Below are 21,052 nucleotides of genomic sequence, written 5' to 3' on the forward strand. Positions count from 1 at the left end.
GTATTTAAAAATGATCTCAATATTTCTGTTTAAAGTATTAGTGACGAATATATATATTCGTCACTATTGCCCCGATATTAGTGACGGATTTTAAAACCGTCACTAATGTTTCCCGTATTCTAAAATAGTTTTAATTTTAATATTTCAGTGTATTAGTGACGAATTTCGAAATTCGTCACTATTTCCCTTGTATTAGTGACAGATTTAAAGACCGTCACTAATACTTCACGTATTTAAAAAAAGAAAGTTTTTTTTTTTTGCAGAGCATTAGTGACGAGTTTATTAATTCGTCGCTATTGCCCAACTAGTAGTGACGGTTATGGATTCGTCACTACTAGTCCTTTAATAAAGTTTGCCCTAATCTTCATTCTTTTCCCTCCTTTCCCCTTCCTTTCCTGCTTGTCTGTGCGTCGCTGCGATCTCCTTTCTCTCTTCCTTCTTACCCTTGGATTTCCCTCCTCCCTTCTTTCCCCTCATTTCCTTCCTCTTTCGGCTACCTTCAGTAGGTACAGCAACCGCCGCCCAAGTCCCTTCTCCCCTCTGGCTGTCTGCAAAAGCCTCCCGCTCAAGCCACTCCTCCTCTTTCGTCATTTGCTTGGACTCCCTGACCTTCCTCTATCTCGGCTCGTAGCACGCCGCTACCCACCACTCACCGTCAAGTCCCCGGCCTCTGGTTGCACTCAAAGCCGCAGCCCCAACTACGCTGCCGCTACCTAACCATTTCATCGCCATCCAGTACCCCACCTTAAGTTGCACTTAGAGTTGTAGCCCTAGCCGGGCTGCTGCTACCGGGCTAGTTCATTGTCGTCGGGTATCCCGCCTTAGGCTGCACTTGGAACCGCAGCTCAAGCCGCGCCACCATTAGAGTATGACTTGGCTCCTGAATTGATTTATATGTTTCAATGTTTTCCTGATTTCTTACTTCTTTAGAATTGTTTGAATTTTATTTTATCTGATATGGTCAGCTCAATTTTATCTTGTAGTCATCTTGTGATTTCATAGCATCTCTATTATATTATATTTTCTTGAGCTTTAATATTATTTAAAAGAGAAAATTATTTTTTTAATAAATTAGTACAAAATAAATGTATTACACAAAGAACAAAGCAAAGTTAATAGTTAGGATGGTGGTTTGGTGTTGATACAGGTTTGCACTTATTGACAATAAAGGGATGTAACTATATTATAAAGATTGATGACTGGTTTGGTGCTATAATTTGGCCTAGGAAGATTCTAAATGATACGAGGCATGCTCTTTATTCAAATATGCTTTCAATTCTAATTAAAAAATTAAATTATTGTATATGTCCTTTTCTCGTTCATTGCATTTTATATTTTTGCTACTATACTATCATTTTCTCGTACTGCTTATGTTCTTAAGGAACTATTTAGTATTAACTTAATGTGATTTATTGTACTTAATAAAATTGTATGATTGTTGTATTTAATATATTATTGTAGACACCTGATTTTGTCAAATTAGATACTTAAACACCATTTGGATACACTAATAGTAACATCGATCAATAATTAAATTTGTTAAAAAGAGAATATAAAAAATAATTAAATAGTTAGAAAACAAACTAAAGAATGAACAGTCAATATGCCAAAAACATAAGATAATTTCACCATCCACACAGGCAAACTAATTAACTTATTGAAATTTAAAGTTTGAGGAGTGTGACTAGAATTCAACTTATTTCTTCTCTATTGGTCTCCTTATGAAAAAGGAGCTGCTAGAAAGAAAAAGTTATATTTGAGTATATGATGAAAACAGTTGTAAGGTGTTTAAAAGTATATAATAACTAGAATGAAGCGCTCACATGAACAAGTAACTAATAGTTTTACTTGGTTTAGTAAATGAGTTTTAAAATTAAATTTATGTTGAACTTTTTTAATAAGTAGGTGTGAATATTTTCTCCTAATTTTATTGTTAAGTATGCCTCTCTGAAAAAAGTTTTGTTCTGAACTTAAATCGTAAGATTTCCTCTTTACTAGCTAATGCCTTCGCGAAGGGAGCCTCGAGTAGTTCCAATTCTGATTTGGACTATGATTAGGATAGACTAGATGCTTGGGATATTTTTATGCACTTTCTCTTTTGCTTATGTATTGCACTCATGCACCCTTGTACTTTTATTTTATTTATTTATTTTTTATTTGTTTTTTATTGCATTTTGTTTTACCATGCTTTTGAGTGGTTGTACACGTGCTTCGATGTGTCTATCTATATTGTATTGCCTCTAAAATTAATGAAAATACATGGAGCATTTGATTTCTACCTATATTTTGGGAGATACTGGAACTGTCATTTAATTACTGTCATTTCATGTATTCATTGAAGCTTAGACCCGTCCAAGAACGGTTACTATACATTTATTCCTAATCGTACATGTGAGGCAAATCAATTGTTATATTTCAAATGATATTAGTCATACTATGTTGACTAATAATCACTTGAACATGTTAATTATTTGTTTCGCTTACGATTAGCAATGTTTGTATTTCAACCATTCTTGGATTGTTCAATGTGGACAACTCAGGAAGTTGTATTTACATTGTTGTCATCATTCACGCTTTGTCAATTTTCATTATATATTTCGAGCGCGTCTCTACTTGTGTTCTCTGGGTGCATAGTGGGGTGTCCTGACAATTTGTTAGTAACGGAAAACTAGCCAAATTTTCACTTCCCTTATATCGTGTACTTGGAGAGCCATGGGGAGATGCTGCCGAAATTTATAACGACTACGACAAAGGAATTTGAGTGATTGATCGCAATGTAAATGCAACATTCCTGAATGGGAGAAGATCTGTACCCTTTACAGTATGATGGTTGATTATAAGATTCACGATGCATGCATGCTAAACATTATGAGAATATAATGAACGCCATTTACTTGAACATATTATAGGGTAATTAATGAACATGGATAAGAGTTGGATGAACGCTTGGGATAGGTTTTTGCCAGAATATGTGAAAGGGGTACATGATTTCATAGAGTTCGCGCGTCCTCGTGTAGACAGAACCAGTAGAATAAGGTGTCCTTACAAGAAATGCCAAAACATAACATTCAAACACATTGATCTGGTCCATTCACATTTCTTAGACTTTGGAATAGAGAAAAGGTACACAAGATGGGTGTTCCATGGTGAAAATTATACAGTTCAGAGCTATAATTTAAATGACGATGAAGATAAGGGGATAAATATATTAGGTGGTGATACACGTTCGGAAGAGTTAATCGAAATGTTAGGTGAATTGCAAAGGGGGATTGCAGTGGACACGGGTGATGACAGTGTGTCGCGTACTGGTGATGAAACTACTTCAGCGGGTAATATACATTGCGATCCTAGTACGTTGAATCGACTCAGTAAACCATTTGCTAATATCATGAGGGATGCATGGGTGTCCCTATATCCATACTGTAAAGAGTTCTCAAAATTAGAGTTTTTGATAAAGTTGCTTCATGCAAGGACAATGCATGGGTTATCTCATACCATATTCAACATGCATTTAAGCCTCATTAAGGCAGCACTGCCGGAGGGTGAAACACTTCCCAAGTCTTTTTATGAGGTGAAGACATACATGTGTGAATTGGGTCTCGGTTACACTCTAATAAATGCATGTAGGTATGATTGTGAGCTCTTTTATGGTGAACACGAAAATGCGAACGAGTGCCCAGAATGTGGTGAACCGAGGTATAGAACTAATCAGAAGAAGGGTAAAACGATTCCAAAAAAGTTTTACGATATTTTCCATTAATCCCGCGGCTGCAACGATTGTATATGTGCAAAAAGATTGCTACAGATATGAGATGGCATCAGGGGAAATGTCTTCAAGATGGAAACACCCTTAGCCATCTAGCGGACTCCGAAGCTTGGGCCGAATTTTATAAAATGCATCTGTGCTTTGCTAGTGATCCTCGCAACATCAGACTTGGCCTTGCTTCAGATGGGTTCAATCCTTTCGGTAACATGACCAACCCATATAGCATGTGGCCAGTTATGATGATGTAATACATGCTGCTATGGCGATGCATGAAAGAACCTTTCATTTATATGTCTCTGCTGATTCCCGGACCGAGAGCACCTGGTAATGATATTGATGTTTACCTGCGTCCATTAATTGATAAGTTGAAAGAATTATGGGAAAAAGGAGTGGATACATTCGATGTGCAAACCAGGACAACATTTTGGATGCATGCTACAGTCTTATGGACAATTAATGATTTCCCCGCATACGGCAACCTGTCAGGTTGGAGCACAAAAGGTTACTTAGCATGACCAGTATGTAATAAGGATGTTGGGTCCATATCCTTGAAGCATGACCGGAAGTTATGCTTTATTTGTCATCGTCGTTTTCTACGAACTGGACATCCTTAGAGGACTCATGGCGTCAGAAGCTTCAATGGAAAACCTGAATGAAGGTCGCCACCAAAGCGGCTAAGTAGGGAAGAGATATTAAACCAATTAAGGTTGATCGGAGATGTGAAATTTGGGAAACCACAAACCAGTAGAAAAAGAAAACGCACTGAGTGGGACTTGAATTGGACAAAAAGAAGCATCTTCTTCGAGTTGCTATATTGGAAAGATCTTCTACTATGCCACAACTGGGATGTCATGCACTTCAAAAAGAACATTTTTGAGAATGTCATTGGTACATTACTTGATATAAATGGGAAGACAAAGGACACCGCAAATGCTCGCCGAGATATGGAAGGCATGGGAATACGACCTGAGCAGCACCTGTTTCGTGATGGGGACAAAATTCTCATGCCATCAGCTTGTTACACATTTTTGAAGGATGAGAAGAATAAATTCTTTGACTGGTTGAAATAAGTGAAGTTCCCCGATGCATATGCATCGAACATAGCTCGATGCATAAACACGAAGGAAGGGAAGATGCTAGGAATGAAAAGTCATGACTGTCACGTCCTTCTACAACGGGTTCTACCCGTTTTCCTTCATGGACACTTGACTGAAGATGTTTGTTCGGTGCTGATTGAGCTGGGATTCTTTTTTCGGTAGTTATGCTAAAAAAAAAATTGAGCGTATACGTACTTGAATGGTTAGAGGATGACATTGTGATCATACTATGCAAGCTGGAGAAAATTTTTCCGCTAGCATTCTTCGATGTGATGGTCCACGTAGTTGTCCATTTACCAAGGGAGGCCATAATTGGAGGACCAGTTCAATATCGTTGGATGTATCCTATTGATAGGTAAAGTATAAAGTCCTTGTATAATGGTCACGTGATTTCCCTCTTTGATTTTTTTTTTCTTCATTGTGTCCATAAGTCTATAATATGCTACGTAAAATGCACAGGTTCTTGTCTACTTTGAAGGGGTATGTGTGTAATAAGGCACGGCCGGAAGGTTCAATCATTGAGGCGTACATTGATAGTGAATGTTTTGCATTTTGCTTAATGTATCTACATGATATTGACACAATGTTCACTCGTGATGAATGAAATGCAGACGTTCATGCTATTAATGCCGAAGATAAAGAACCTAGGAGCTCTATATTTCGATAAAATGTTCGGCCTCTCGATGCACGACTTTACAATTTCATTGACATGGACGACCTAGAAAAGGCTCATTTTTACGTCCTCAACAATTTTGATGAAACTGTTCCATATATTGAGTACGTTGTTCCAAACTCCTTACTTTGCATTGTATTTACGTATGCATAATTATATACTTACTTGACATTAACATGTACTACTGCTGCATATAGCAAACATAAAACTGAACTCCTGACCCAAAATGAATGGAATGTTGACGAAAGACATAAAAAGGAATTTATCAATTGGTTTGGGAGTCGTATACGTAACAAAAACTGCTTTAGTTAGAAGCAATGTATGGTTTCACTATTGACGATATTCTTCTAAACTCCTGTTTATTTAATAGATGAAAGTCATGTTTTACAATAAGGAACCAACGACAAGTAAAGATTTGCACACGTTGGCATGTGGCCCCGATCAACGAGTTAATCGCTACAGCGGTTGCATTGTTAACGGGTTATGATTTCATACAAAGTCCCTCAAACTGCATAGAAGAACCCAAAATTGTGGGGTTGCAGTGCTAAGCATAGAAGGAGATGAAGATATTGACTACTTTGGTGTGTTGGATGACATTATAGAGCTTAGTTATGGAGCAAACAGAGTTGTCCACCTGTTCAAGTGTACCTGGTAGGACATCGACAATAAAAATACTGGGATAAACATCGATGCCTACTTCACTAGTGTCAATTTTAGCAAGACCTAGTATCAAAATAACCCTTTTGTGCTTGGGACGCAGGCAGAACAAGTGTTTTGCCTTAAAGACACCAAATTGAAGGGTGAATGGCATGTGGCCCAAAAACTTTCCCCCCAAAGTTTGTACGCAATTGCAGAAGTGGCAGATAGTGAGATGAGTGTCAATGAGACTACATTCCAAGAAGATGAGTCATCTGTCCATGAAGCAGCGTAATCTGAAATAGATGTTGTTGAATAAGGCACTGATCCTATACCATTGCATAGGGATGGTGCTAGGGCAGAACACGTAGGAGCTGTAGACATTACAATTGAACCTTGTGTAGACGTTCACTTCATCAACAATGAGGAAATTGATGGGGAAGTTGAATCAGGGGTCGAGTACTGTAATGAAAAGGAAGACACTTTATAAAGTGAGGATGATACAGATATTGAGGACGTATAAGGGGGTAAGCATGTTATTTTTGTCACTATGTATTTGACATGTGTAAATAACTTAAAAATAGATGTCTGTTGCATCCATCTAATATTCGTACTTCATATATGTATTTGTCTATTTTTGTCACTATGTATCTGACATGTGTAAATAACTTAAAAATTCGTTCTTCTTATATTTACTTGTCTAATTATTTGCAGATATGGCACCAGGAGGTCGATGTTGGAGACTTCCTTTCAGGCACACTACTACATTGTATGAGGATGATCCAACATCCTCGAGACCGACGGAGCCCGTTGGTCTTGATGCGGCGACACCATTGTCTGAGCCATCGGCACCTCGGTTAGACATGGATACCACTTATGCGACTAACACGCAGGGTGAGTTGCCGACCGCCATGAGCAGTGTTGGTATGGATACAATTCATTTATTTACATGTAAACTATTGATAATAGTTATTCACGTGTATGATTATAATGTTGTTTTTAAATTAACTCTACTTTTAGCATCTACGTCCATGGTCAGGTCAGACCATGGTGCAGCAAAAAACATGTCGTTGAAGAAGCACCTGGATAGGACTAAACTGCGGATTTGGATTGACATTCCTCTGGGATACACCGCCCCTCTAAACGATTGGTGCACCGTGTGGACGAGGGAGCTCCACATTATATGTCAACAGTATGCTCCAGTCACTGCATTCAGTTGGCCCCAGGTGACTCAAGAGCAGCGCATGGTCCTTTACATACGCATTTTGGTAAGTTCCCTAGCCCTATATAGCTGTTTTTAATTTAAATGTTTTTTTACTTTTAATATACTAGCCAATTAGCAACTGTCTAACATTGTAATTGTATTACCTATATATGCATGAGGAGTTTGATATGGACATCCTCCAGGATGACCATGCGAGGAGGGCGGTCGATGTCCAATTGTATGATAAATTTAAGAGCTATCGCTCGAGAAAGCGCTCCCATTTTTGAGCGATGGGTGATGAAGTAGAAGCACGGCCATATGATAAGATATCTCAAGAAGATTGGGACGTGGTGTGTCACCATTTTCGTGACCCGCGCTATTAGGTGATGTGTTTGTACTCTAATTAGTAATTTTTTACAATGATGTCACTAATATGTCGTCATGACATCTTCCTTGCAGGCCATATATGAAACAAATGTTGCGAACCGCAGCAAACTCCCTACGATGCATTGCGGTGGATCGAGGCTATTTGTAAATCATCGCCAGGAAATTACTATATATAAAATTTTCTGACCAGTATATGACATAATACTAAAGATGACTTATATGATAATGTAGCGTGATCCCGAGACTGGCACAGAGGAGCTGTTGCTGGATCTATATTCGAGAACACACCAACGGCGATCGGGGGAGTGGTGCAAGTGTGCGCAAGATTGACATGTAAGTGAAGCAAAAGATTTAGTTTATTACTTAATTCAAATTAACAAAGTTGTAGTCTTCCTTATTCCTTTTTATCATTTTCATGATTAAAATTAGGCACGGATGGTCGAGCTAAGGGATGCACCTGTTTCAGAGGGGAGTCCGCACATGACAGATTTCGAGATCACTTCCTAGGTGCTTGGCCAACGAGCGGGGGGTTAGGTGAAAGGTCTTGAAGGTGGATACATCGCCCCAACAACATCATCATCCATGGGTGCGATGGCTCGTGCAGAGATGGAACGACAGCATCGAGAGGCCAAGTGTGATAAGTAGGAGATGGCTTGACAGATGTAGCAGAACGCTATGGGGAACGCAAAACTGAGATCGGACCTCTCTATTGTTCGAGCCCAAATGCAAGCCATGATGGATAGGATCGTGCGGTTAGAGAAAAGGATGTGCCAATCTGGAAAAGATGATGCGGATGGCTCCTCTGATTGATTATAAGGTATTATGATCACAAATTGAGTTTCATGTTAAATCATGCTAGTCTAGAATGCCTCCTGCATGACGGATGTAGTTGATGTGTATTGCATGCTGGTAGTGGATATAGGTTCTCGTGTGCCTTCAACTTCTTATAAATGCTCTATTTGAACCTATCAGCTCATTATATGCTATGTTCATTTGGCAGCCACTCAGGTGGGATAATTCATGAAGTTTGAAGATGCTTAAGTTTCCATTTGTTGGACGAGGAGAAGATAAGGCAGTGTAATCAATGGGGAAGGAGAGGATGAAGTGGAATTGGACTTGTGGGTTAATGGGTATGTCTGGAAATGTGACATGTTTGAACTAAGCTTATGTAAAAACGTCTATTTTTGTCAACTCATGATATGCTATGCTTATTTGGCAGCCACTAAGGTGGGACAATTCATGAAGTTTGAAGAAGCATCCGAAACATCTTTGAGACATGGTGGGATGAAACTTGCAGGGTCAGTTCCTGTCCCAAAATTACAAGAAAATGTGTGTAACTTCATGTTCTTCTGTTGAATGGTTTGGATAAACTTCTTTTTTTTGGGGGGGTGGGGGGTTAAAATGACTGAGCATAACATGCATGACTTCTGTATAGTTTCTGGATTTTGTTCCGTATGTTGGACAACTTGAATCTTTAGAAGTAATAGTCGAGGTAATAGTGGTGATAAGCAGTAAAATATTAGTTACAGTCAGTTGTTTTGGAAAAATTGAACATAATTAATATTTTACTACTTATCACTACTACTATCTCGACTATTACTTCCAAAGATTTAAGTTGTCCGACACACGGAACAAAATCCAAAAACTATACAGAAGCCATGCATGGTATGCTCAATCATTTTAACCCCCCACCCACCCCCCCCCCCCTCCCCCAAAAAAAGAAGTTTATCCAAGCCATTCAATAGAAGAACATGAAGTTGCACACATTTTCTTGTAATTTTGGCAACTGAGGGATAGGAATTGCCCCTGCAGTTGTCATCCCACCATGTCTCGAAGATGTTTCGGATGCTTCTTAAAACTTCATGAATTGTCCTACTTGAGTGGTTGCCAAATGAGCATAGCATATCATGAGTTGACAAAAACAGACGTTTTTACATAAGCTGAGTTTAAACATGTCACATTTTCAGAAATACCCATTAACCCACAAGTCCAATTCCACTTCATTCTCTTCTTCCTCATTGATTACACTGCCTTATCTTCTCCTCGTCCAACAAATGGAAAATTAAGCATCTTCTCTGCTATTTATATTCTGAATTTAAGATATGGTTACATGTATTACTGTCGTTAATATGCTACATGATTGCATGCTAGTCTAGAATGCCTCCTGCATGGCGGATGTAGTTGATGTGTGTTGCATGTTGGTAGTGGATATAGGTTCTCGTGTGCCTTCAACTTCTTATAAATGGTCTATTTAAACCTATCAGGTGCAGGTTTTATAGGAAAACATCCAATTTACAGACAGCATGCTGCCGAAATTGCGTTAAAATTTTCCCAAACAAAAATAAAAGATAGGATTAGTCGTTTAATGTTAAAATATTTTTGAAAGGATGAGTAAAAACATTTGCCATGTCCGAGCAAGTAAAATTGTAGTGTTTTCTTGTTCTTATAACACTTGGATCAAAAATTGAAAAAGCCACTTTTGTTTAATTTTCAATATTTTCATATAAATGTTAAAAAATTAGAAAATAATTTTGAAAATAAAATTTATTAATTACATTTAGTTTGTTATTGGAAGCAAATGGGAATCTAGGAACCCTTGTCGAGTGCGTCAAACAGTCAAATTATGATTTGGGACACAAGCGGACCTTCTTTTAAGGATTGGCTAGTTGAGTTGTTTTCTATACTAGTTTTTCTTGATTTTAAAGATTATCCATATTCGTGGTTCACATATGTTTAGGGTGGGTTGTTTTCTATATTAGTTTTGCTTGATTTTAAAGATTCCAATCCATATTGGTGGTTCACAAAGGCATTAGATAAACAGCCCCCGATCCAATTCCTCCACATAACACCTGACCCCTTCCTCAAAAGCACTCTATCCAAGAACTCCCAACTAGCTCAATCACACGCCTTCTCAAAATCAGAAAATCTAATTTGAACACAATGCCCTTTTTCTTTGTACGACGAACATCCTACCACTTCAATGTCTACTAAAAATAACATACACAATCTGCCTCTCTCCCACAAAAAACACTTTGTACAAAAGAAATAGTATTACTAAGGAGGAGGTAAGACTTCAGGTTCAGAGTCCAGTACTCCAAACTTTAAAGTAATATGAACAATATAGGAATAATTGGGTTTTGGATGAGATTTGGAAACAATGTGGGAATAATTGGGAGTTGTATCATAAATCTTGAAAGTAATATGAACTTTGCAATTTTATAACTTTCTCTTGGCGTTATTTACTTAATGAATTTAAGTTAGTATTTTGAATGACTAAAAAATAGTTTAAAAAGTATATTTATTTTTTACATTGGATTTATAATTATGTAGCTTTTTCCTCTCATTTTGCCGTCATTGAGAAGGGTTTGTTAATTAAATTTTATGTCTACTTTTGATAACTTCTATTTTTGATAGTGGGCATATCATTTACAGTGTGTATACAATGAATGAAGGGCCTTTATCCAGTTTACTTGGAGTTTCTTTTCAAAATTGATTTGAAATGCGATAAGTCTGCCTATGTAGACAAAATGAATTTTAGTTTTTCATCTGATAGGTTGTCTCTTATAGTTAAGGTATGATTTAAATATTAATTTTATTTCTCTAGAATCTTGATGCCTTTCTTGCGGTCATTGCATGCACAAGAAGGGCATCAAGATTCAAGAGAAATAAAATTAATATTTAAATCATACTTTAACTATAAGAGACAACCTATTAGATGAAAGGCTAAAATTCATTTTGTCTACATGGGCAGGCCTATCGCATTTCAAATCAATTGTGAAAAGAAACTCCGGGTAAACTAGATAAAGAATCGTTGATGCAACCACCACCATCCACGGCCTCGTCGTCCTTCTCTATCATCCATAACCTCATTGCAGCTAGAGATGGGTATATATCTAACTTCAGTTTAATACATGATTTAACTTTTGGACTGCATGCTTGGATTGACATATCTTGTGAATTGCATGCTGGTAGTGGACATTAGGACTACATGCTTGATTGGAACACCACCTACATGGCTGATGCAATGATGTGTATTGCCTACTGGTAGATACTTTTAGGTTGTTGCATGCTTAATCTAAATGGCATCTGTATGATGCAAAATATTGTGAATTGCATGCTTTTGTGACTTGCAGGTTTGGGACATGTTCTATTTATAGATGGCATGCTATCGATAATTTGTTGAAAAGTTTAGGGAAAGGAAAGAAAAATTCATGAGACCAATTTTGGACTATGTGATATAATTTTTCTTTGATTTCTTGCTTGGTTATGCCAATTTTGGTTGGAGTTTGTTATTTATGTTTCAAGGTTTAAGTTTAATTTATGTGGACAAAAAATTAATTGTTAATTGCCAAAAAAGGAGATTAAAAGTAATGTAAGGTCCATTAGAAGGGATGGAACACTAGAGGAAGTGGCATTGTTTCCTATGCAAGTCTGTAGAAATTTGTTTCCCATTTTGCTTGTTTGTTCCTTCCTCTCACTCATTTTAGAGTAGCTAATGGCAATAGAGTTTGATTTTGGGAGGATGCTTGGCCTGATTACAGTCGTTGGAGTAGATGATACTTCATCTTCTTAAGATTTCCACTTTTCACAATGCACATATTGTAAACACCTGTGCACTCGTAAAATTAATTACTAGTTGGATTATTGTGAACTGTTTAACGTAAATACCTAGGTTTGGAGTATCTCTAAGGAAAATGTCATATTTACAGGAGAAATGCTGCCAAAATTTTTCAAAATGCGTATACTAATTTTTTAAACTTTCTTAATTAATTTGTAGGATTTGCAACTATGACAACATTAGGACGATGTCATGCACTACGCATGCAGCTTTTCACTTTCTTTGTTATCTGAACAGATGAAATGTATTTGAATTTGAATTTGAATTTATATAATTAATTTGTATTTAAATTTGAATTTTTATAATATATTTGAATTTGAATTTGAATTTGAATTTGTATAACATATTTGTATTTTAATTTGAATTAGAATTTTGAATAATTTTATGAATTTTATTACAATTATGAATGTATAAGAAAATGTAATTTAATTATAGATTTTTACAGGAATTAATAATTGAAAACAAAATTAATTTCACTATTAATTATCCAATTTAAGTATTAGTGACGGTTCAAAATCGTTAATACCCTTTTAAAAAATTTTAGTGAAGGAATTCAAACCGCCACTAATAGTTCTGCAGAGCAATAGTGACGATTCTAAAATTGTCACTAATAATAGAGCATTACTGACGGTTTCACAATCGTCACTAATAATAGAGTAATAGTGACGGTTTTAAAATCATCACTAATAATAGAGCATTAGTCACGGTTTTAAAACCGTTTCTAATAATAGAGTATTAGTGACGGTTTTACAACCGTCACTAATAATGGAGTAATAGTGACGATTTTAAAACCATCACTAATACTATGGCTTTAGTGACAATTTTTAGTCCATCCGGTGTAGAATCTATAGTGACGGGCTTAGGTTTTTAGTGACGGTTTGAAATATTCGTCATTAATAAGTATTAGTAATGGTTGGTATAGCGACTAATAGAAATTCGTCACTACTAATCATAAAACCGTCACTAATACTATTAGTGACGTTTTTGTGAGTATTAGTGACGGTTTAAATCTATCACTAATAATTTTTTTTTTTTTGTAGTGGCTTCTTCCTCATCGGTATTTTCATTACCCTTGTTATCTAAGTCAGTGTCATTTTTAGTGACATGATGCTCTATTTTAGCAATGCGATTATCTAACAAGGTATATTTGTCATCAATGGTTGAGATCTTATCCTGAAGAGAAGCAAAATTTTCCCGCATTTCAGAACTAAAACTAGTATAATTCTGATAAAACGGAACAAACCAAGGTGGCATATCAGCTTCTTCAAGAGCTGGATTCCTTTCTTCTTGTGCAAGTCTTGCCAGTCTATTACTCCTAAACATCCATCCCTTAGTATACTTTTTGTAACCCATTCGTTTTAGTGTAGTAGATGAGAAGACATGGTAATGGGTTCACTTCACTATTTTTGAAGATGGAGAGAGGACTTGAAAATGAGCAAAGATCAAGGAAAGAATGCCGCCATACAGAAGCCCAATTCTAGGAGATTCGAGCTTCATAACCATTCATTTCAGTATAATGCTGGATAAGTTTAATTTTTTTCCTTTTAGTAAGCACCACATTATGAAATAATCGAAGAACGACACATGATCAAAAGATCCAGACCTCGGAATTATATTGTACACAATAATCTTATGCAGGATTCGTGCTTGAAGATTGAGTTATTTATATGGTGGAGGATGTCCAAAATAAACAGGTGCATCGTTCATCACAAGAGGCAAAAATTCTTGCTGTGAAAAACCTTGTTCCATAGTCCATAGTTTTTCAACTGGAGTACACTCAAAATTTCCATGCTTGATGTGAAGAATTTTCCGTAAAGAGTGTGGGGTAAGAGTTATCTTCTGGCCATAAATTTCAGTAGCAATTCCAACTTCTTTCTTTACCAAGTTTGAATAAAAAATCTTAATCTGATTTGGGTAATACCCTTTAACTTGGTGAAGAATGAACTTATCCCATCCTATAGTTTTGAACATTTCGAGAATTTCGGGAAAGTTTTCTTCAAAGAAAGTGGCATCTAGTACCTTGCAGAACATTGGATCGATTGCCAAAATGTGATTTTGATATAATGCTTTCGCATGCGAAGAAACCAGCCATTTCTCTATGTCATCATTGTTTGTAGGCTTTGAAGAAGACAAGGAAGCTTTGTCCTTTTTCCCTACTATTTTGGTACGAATCATTCTGATGAGTTTATGAGAGAAGGAACTTTGAAAAGAATGAAGAGGAGTTGTTTTAGGGACGGGTAGATGAATGGAAAAACGTCTGGGGGGTTTTAAAATAGTGTTTTTTATGTGAAATAAACATAACCTACCGCAAGACAGTCATTTGTCCATTGTCTTTTACACAGACAGTAGCCTGCTAGTCGCCTGCCAGCTCTCTGACAGTTATTTGCCCTGATCAACTGTGCTTCTTCTCTTTTAGTTAACTTCTCTTATATGTAACATGCCTAATTCCCGTTGGATAAATACAAATTGATCCTCAGCTAATGGTTTGGTAAATATATCAGCTAATTGATCATGAGTATTAACAAATTCAAGTACTATTTCTTTCTTGTCTACATTATCTCTTAAGATATGATGACGTATATCAATATGTTTAGTTCTTGACTGTGATACCAGATTCTTTGAAATGTTTATCATGCTTGTATTATCACACTTTATGGGGATTGTTTGGTATTGAATTTTGAAGTCCCTTAATTGTTGTTTCATGTATAAAGTTTGAGCACAACAACTCCCAGCTGCTATGTATTCTACTTCAGCTATAGACAATGCTACGAAATTTTGTTTCTTTAAAAACCAAGAAACTAGTGAATGTCCTAAGAAGTGACAAGTCTCACTAGTGCTTTTTCTATCTATTTTTCATCCCGTATAATCTGCATCTGAATAACTTATCATGTCCAAATTAGTTCCTTTTGGATACCATAATCCTAAATCTAGTGTACCTAGCAAATATCTAAGGATTCGTTTCACTGCTATTTGATGTGATTCCTTAGGAGCTGATTGGAACCTATCACACATACACACACTGAACATGATATCTAGTCTACTTGCTGTTAAGTAAACTAAGCTTCCTTTCATGCCTCGGTAATGTTTGGTATCTACTTGTTTCCCTTTTTCATCCTTGTCTAGACTAGTTTGAGGTGCTCATGGGAGTTCCTATAGGTTTACTTTCTTCCATATCAAACTTCTTTGACATGTCTTTAATATACTTAGTTTTACTTATGAAAGTTCCATTTTTAGCTTGTTTTATTTGTAATCCTAGAATGTAATTTAACTCTCCTATCATGCTCATTTCAAACTCTCTTTGCATAGTTGTAGCAAATTCATTGCACGAGTCTTCATGAGTTGCTCCAAATATAATATCATCAACATAAATTTGTACTATAAGCATATCACTATCTTTGGTTTTTACAAATAAAGTGCAATCTATCTTTCCTCTTGAAAAATTGTTTTGGAGTAGGAATTTACTTAGTCTACCGTACCAAGATCTAGGAGCTTGTTTCAATCCATATAAGGCTTTAGTTAGCTTGAATACATGATTTGGATTTTTAGAGTCTTAAAAGCTTGGAGGTCGTTTAACGTAAACTTCTTCATTAATATAGCCATTTAGGAATGCACTTTTTGCATCCATTTGGTATAATTTAAAGTCTTTATAGGTTGCATAGGCAAGAAGCATCCTTATTGCTTCCATCCTTGCTACAGGAGCAAAGGTTTCTTCATAATCAATGTCTTCTTCTTGATTGTAACCTTGTGCTACAAGCCTAGCTTTATTTCTTACAACTACCCCAATTTCATCCTTTTTATTTCTAAACACCCATTTAGTTCCTATGATTAACTTATCTTTGGGTTTAGGTATAAGTTCTCATACTTGACTTCTTTCAAATTGATTTAGTTCCTCCTGCATAGCTATAATCTAGGAATCATCTTTTAAGGCTTATTCTATATTCTTGGGTTCATCTTGAGACAAGAAAGCATAATGGTTACAAATGTTTTTTAATGAGGCTCTAGTGGTTATTCCTATTGATGGTTTTCCAAGAATTTGGTCTTTTGAGTGACTTTTAGCATATCTCAATTCTTTAGGTAATTCTAGATTTTAAATTGTGTTTTCTTTTGAAGCTTCATTATTATTTTCTTCTTTTATTCAATATCTTATTCTTTTTGTGAAATATCTACTTTTTCATCAATCTTAATTTAGTTTACATGATCATTTGATTCATCAAACATTATGTGTATTGATTCAATAATTGTAAGTGTTCTTTTATTGTAAACCCTATAAGCTTTACTATTTGTTGAGTAACATAAGAAAGTTCCTTCATCAGATTTTGCATCGAATTTTCCTAGATCATCTTTAGTATTAAGGATAAAGCATTTGCATCCAAATACATGAAAGTAGGAAATATTGGGTTTTCTTCCTTTCTATAATTCATATGGTGTTTTGTCTATACTAGATCTTATGGATACTCTATTTATGATGTAACAAGCTGTATTCACAGCTTCAGCCCAAAAATATTTAGGTAGACTATTTCTTGTAAGGTTCTATTTTTTCTTTCAATAACTCCATTTTGTTGTGGAGTCCTAGGTGCTAAAAAGTTATGGTTTATTCCATATTCTTTACAAAATTTTTCAACATTTTTGTTTTTAAACTCCCTACGTTGATATCTTCTAAAGTTTGTTATATTATAGCCCTTTTCATTTTGTAATTACTTACATAATGTGATTAGCATGTCACAGGCTTCATCTTTGTTTGCTAAGAAAAATACCCAAGTGAATCTTGAATAACCATCTACTATTATAAAAGCATAATGTTTACCTCCTAGGCTTAAACTTCTAGTTGGACCAAATAAGTTTAGGTGCAGTAGTTCTAGGGGTCTTTTAGTAGATATGTATTTTTTCTTTTTGAAACATGTTTTTGACTTGCTTTCCCTTTTGGCATGCATCATGTAACATCTTCAAAATTCTTACCATTTTTTTCTTTTTATATGTATATCTACATCCATACCTAAGCAGCGGAACACAAATCACATAACTATATATATATATATATATATATAAATACTATTCAATACAAGAATCAAGAATATATTGACCATAGCCATACAAAAAAAATCCCTCCAGCATCATTTACCCAAAAAATACAAAACTCTATCAAGACTCACCCTATAACCAGGGTAATCAAAATACTCTTTATCTGCGAGCCTGATCTGCTCGCCCACCTAGCTCACTTGAAAAATGTTAAAGTCATGGGATGGGTCGACGCTCAGTAAGTGAAAATATGCTATTACTAGTGTGTGGCGATTGAATCATAAAATTATAATAATAGTATTTAAAAACTACATAATCTGGAAATTTTGTACAACACATGTATAATAACTTAAAACATTTGTATCATCAACTTTATATCATTCACAGTGCTACATCATACTATATACAATAAAAGCTATAAAACTATATACATATACATAACTATGTTCTTTCCCTGGACCTCTGTATGTCATGATTTGACCCCTCAAACAGGGGTGTGCGGCCCATAAGCAGGACTTAACCTGGTCGGCCCTCCAAATAAGTCACTATATTCTACACTACCTCAGTCCTGCCAAATTGCCTACTCTCCTAGGCGTGGGATTGGTTGCTACCTCATCAAACTGGCCCCCTCAACCCAGCGAACTGGGGAGCTGCATACTCTCCGAGCACTGCTGATGGTACCCACACATTACTGATATATGTGGTTGCACTCTATCTACATCTAGCAACGGTACTGTGCTCTGTATTCTATATCCGTACTGTATCTGTCTGTAATCTTTCCACAGGGATCTGATACTATTTATATACATATTATATTCTTTATACTGTTTTCATTATATTTCCAAAATAACCATAACACTATATTGCTGTACTATAATATCTGTAGCATCTTGATGCTATAACCGTGTAATCTGTCTGTACTTCCTTTCTATATAATCTGTCTGTACTTCCTTTCTGTATAATCTGTTTGCACTTTCTTTCTGTATAATCTAAGTGTTATGGCATTTAGGAAAACATAACTTTTTATATACAATGTATATACTGTTCTGAATAAATATATGTATTCTGATATATATATATATAACTGTCTATATAATCATCTAAAACAAAATGTATATATATATATATATATATATGCAAATTTTGTCATGCTTTAAAAATCCATATCCTATATGATATCTGGTATACATGCATACATATATAAAATTTATGATAACGTAAGTAAATCTCCTAGTATATCATATTTCTCTTACCTTAACTCTGAAAAAACCCTATAAAATTCTGGTTCTATACCCACAGGGTTCCTAACTGAACATCCTGAAAACAATATCCCCTAGAACAAAATATCGGTATTTTCTTACCTACAACATTTCTCATAACTACAAGGAAGACATAATCTGAACAAAATACCTTACCCTGGATTTTGGATGAATTTCAAATCAACTTTCCCCACGATCTGTTCCGGCAGACTTGCATAGAACTTCACCAGAAGCATTGTGGTGGCCTTGGATCTTCAATCCGGTAGGAAATGGGGCCAAGATCGAAGAGAGAAGGGGAGGCAGTCGTAGGAGAGAGAAAGAGAAAGGTTCTACGTTGAAATTTTGGTTAAAAATCTGAGTTTCAACTATTTATAGGACTGGATTCGTCGACGAGACATGTCACCTCGTCGACTGGTCTTTCAATAATTTCATTGATGAACTTTCTCCCTTGTCGACAAATTTAAGACTGTCCCAAAAACCCTTCTTGGTATCTTCTCGTCAACAAATTCCCTATGTTCGTCGACGAGGCCCTGTGTAAGAATCTCGGGTTGTTACATTCTCCCCTCTGTAAGAATCTCGGGTTGTTACATTCTCCCCTCTTTATAAAATTTCGCCCTTGAAATTTACTATCTGTATCTCTATTTATACACTCAATCATCCAGTAAAGGAAAAAGGTCTACTTATTTTATTACCTGCCCTCACTTATGGTTGAGGAATACCATGGTTTCATTTATGTTATGGGAGATTACATATATAAAACTGAAACTATTTACTCACTAGATCCATACATGTACCCACAAAAGAAACTTATCTAGCTATTATACTTTACCTGAGTACCTTTATACCTCTTGGAACAACTGTGGGTATCTTTGTCTGATATGCTCCTCAAGTTCCCAAGAAGCTTCCTCTATAGCGTGATTCTTCCACAAGACTTTTACCAATTGAATTTCTTTAGTGGGCAGTACTTGTGTCTTTCTGTCTAAAATCTGTACTGGTGTTTCTTCATAAACTAATGAATCCTTTAGCTCTATCTCTGCATAACTGATTATGTGGAACGGGTCTGGGATGTATTTCCTTAACATAGCTACATGAAACACGTCAGGAATTCTAGCCAAAGATGGTGGCAACACTAGCCTATAGGCAACTAACCCTATTCTCTCAAGTATCTCAAAAGGGCCAATGTACCTAGGGCTCAACTTGCCATTCTTTCCAAACTTCATAGCTCCTTTTAGAGGAGCTATCTTAAAAAATAATCGATCTCCCACATCAAATTCTAACTCTCGGCGGCAAGTATTTACATAGCTTTTCTGCTGACTCTGTACTGTACTAATTCATTCTTTAATTAGTCAGACCTTGTTACAAGCCTGCGGTACTATCTCTGGATCCAAAACTTGCCTTTCACCTACCTCGTCCCAGAAGAGAGGAGAACGACATCTTCTACCATACAATGCCTCGTATGGAACCATGCCGATACTAGCCTGGTAGCTGTTATTATAAGCAAACTTAACTAACATCATAAACTAAATCCAACCGTCTCCAAAATCAAGCACACAAGCATGAATCATATCCTCTAGTTTATGAATCATCCTCTTAGTCTGACCATTTGTCTGGGGATGAAAAGCAGTGCTAAAAGCTAACTGTGTACCAATAGCCTCCTGAAAACTTTTCTAGAATCGTGAAGTAAATCGAGGATCTCGGTCTGAGACTATGGATACTGGTACTCCATAAACACTAACTATCTCCTGAACATATATCTCTGCCAGTCTGTCCATGGAATAACCAATTTTAATAGGGATGAAATGAGTGGTTTTCATTAGACAATCTACAACCACCTAAATCGTATTCAGTCCCTGTCGTACCAATGGTAACCCCGTAACGAAGTCCATCAAAACGTGGTCCCATTTCCATTCTAGAATGAATAATGGCTGCAACTGTCCTGCCGGTCTTTGGTGCTCATCTTATCCTACTGACACGTCAAGCATTGCTGAACAAACTCGGCTATCTCCCTCTTCATTCCACTCCACCAGAAATACTCTCACAGGTCCCTGTACATTTTAGTACCACCAGGATGGACCGTGTATAGGGATCTGTGAGCCTCTTCCAATATAGTTCTCTTGATCTTAGTATCTACAGGAACACATAGCCTAGTATGGAATCGCAGAGCTTCGTCGTGTGATATGCTGAACTCCTCACCCTAACCATCACGTACTCTAGCCATCACCGCTGCCAATTCTGTATCATCACCCTGAGCTGCTTTAATCCTCTCGTAAAGCATATGCTGAAACACTAGGCTGGAAATGACTGCCTGTGGACCTTCCTCTATTAACTCTAAACTGAGCTTCTCCAATTCCATTAAAATTGAATATGGAATCTCCATGGCTGCTAGTACGGGTTCC

This window comes from Malania oleifera, chromosome 6 (genome assembly GCF_029873635.1).
Source record: "Malania oleifera isolate guangnan ecotype guangnan chromosome 6, ASM2987363v1, whole genome shotgun sequence".
In the NCBI taxonomy this organism is placed as follows: domain Eukaryota; kingdom Viridiplantae; phylum Streptophyta; class Magnoliopsida; order Santalales; family Ximeniaceae; genus Malania; species Malania oleifera.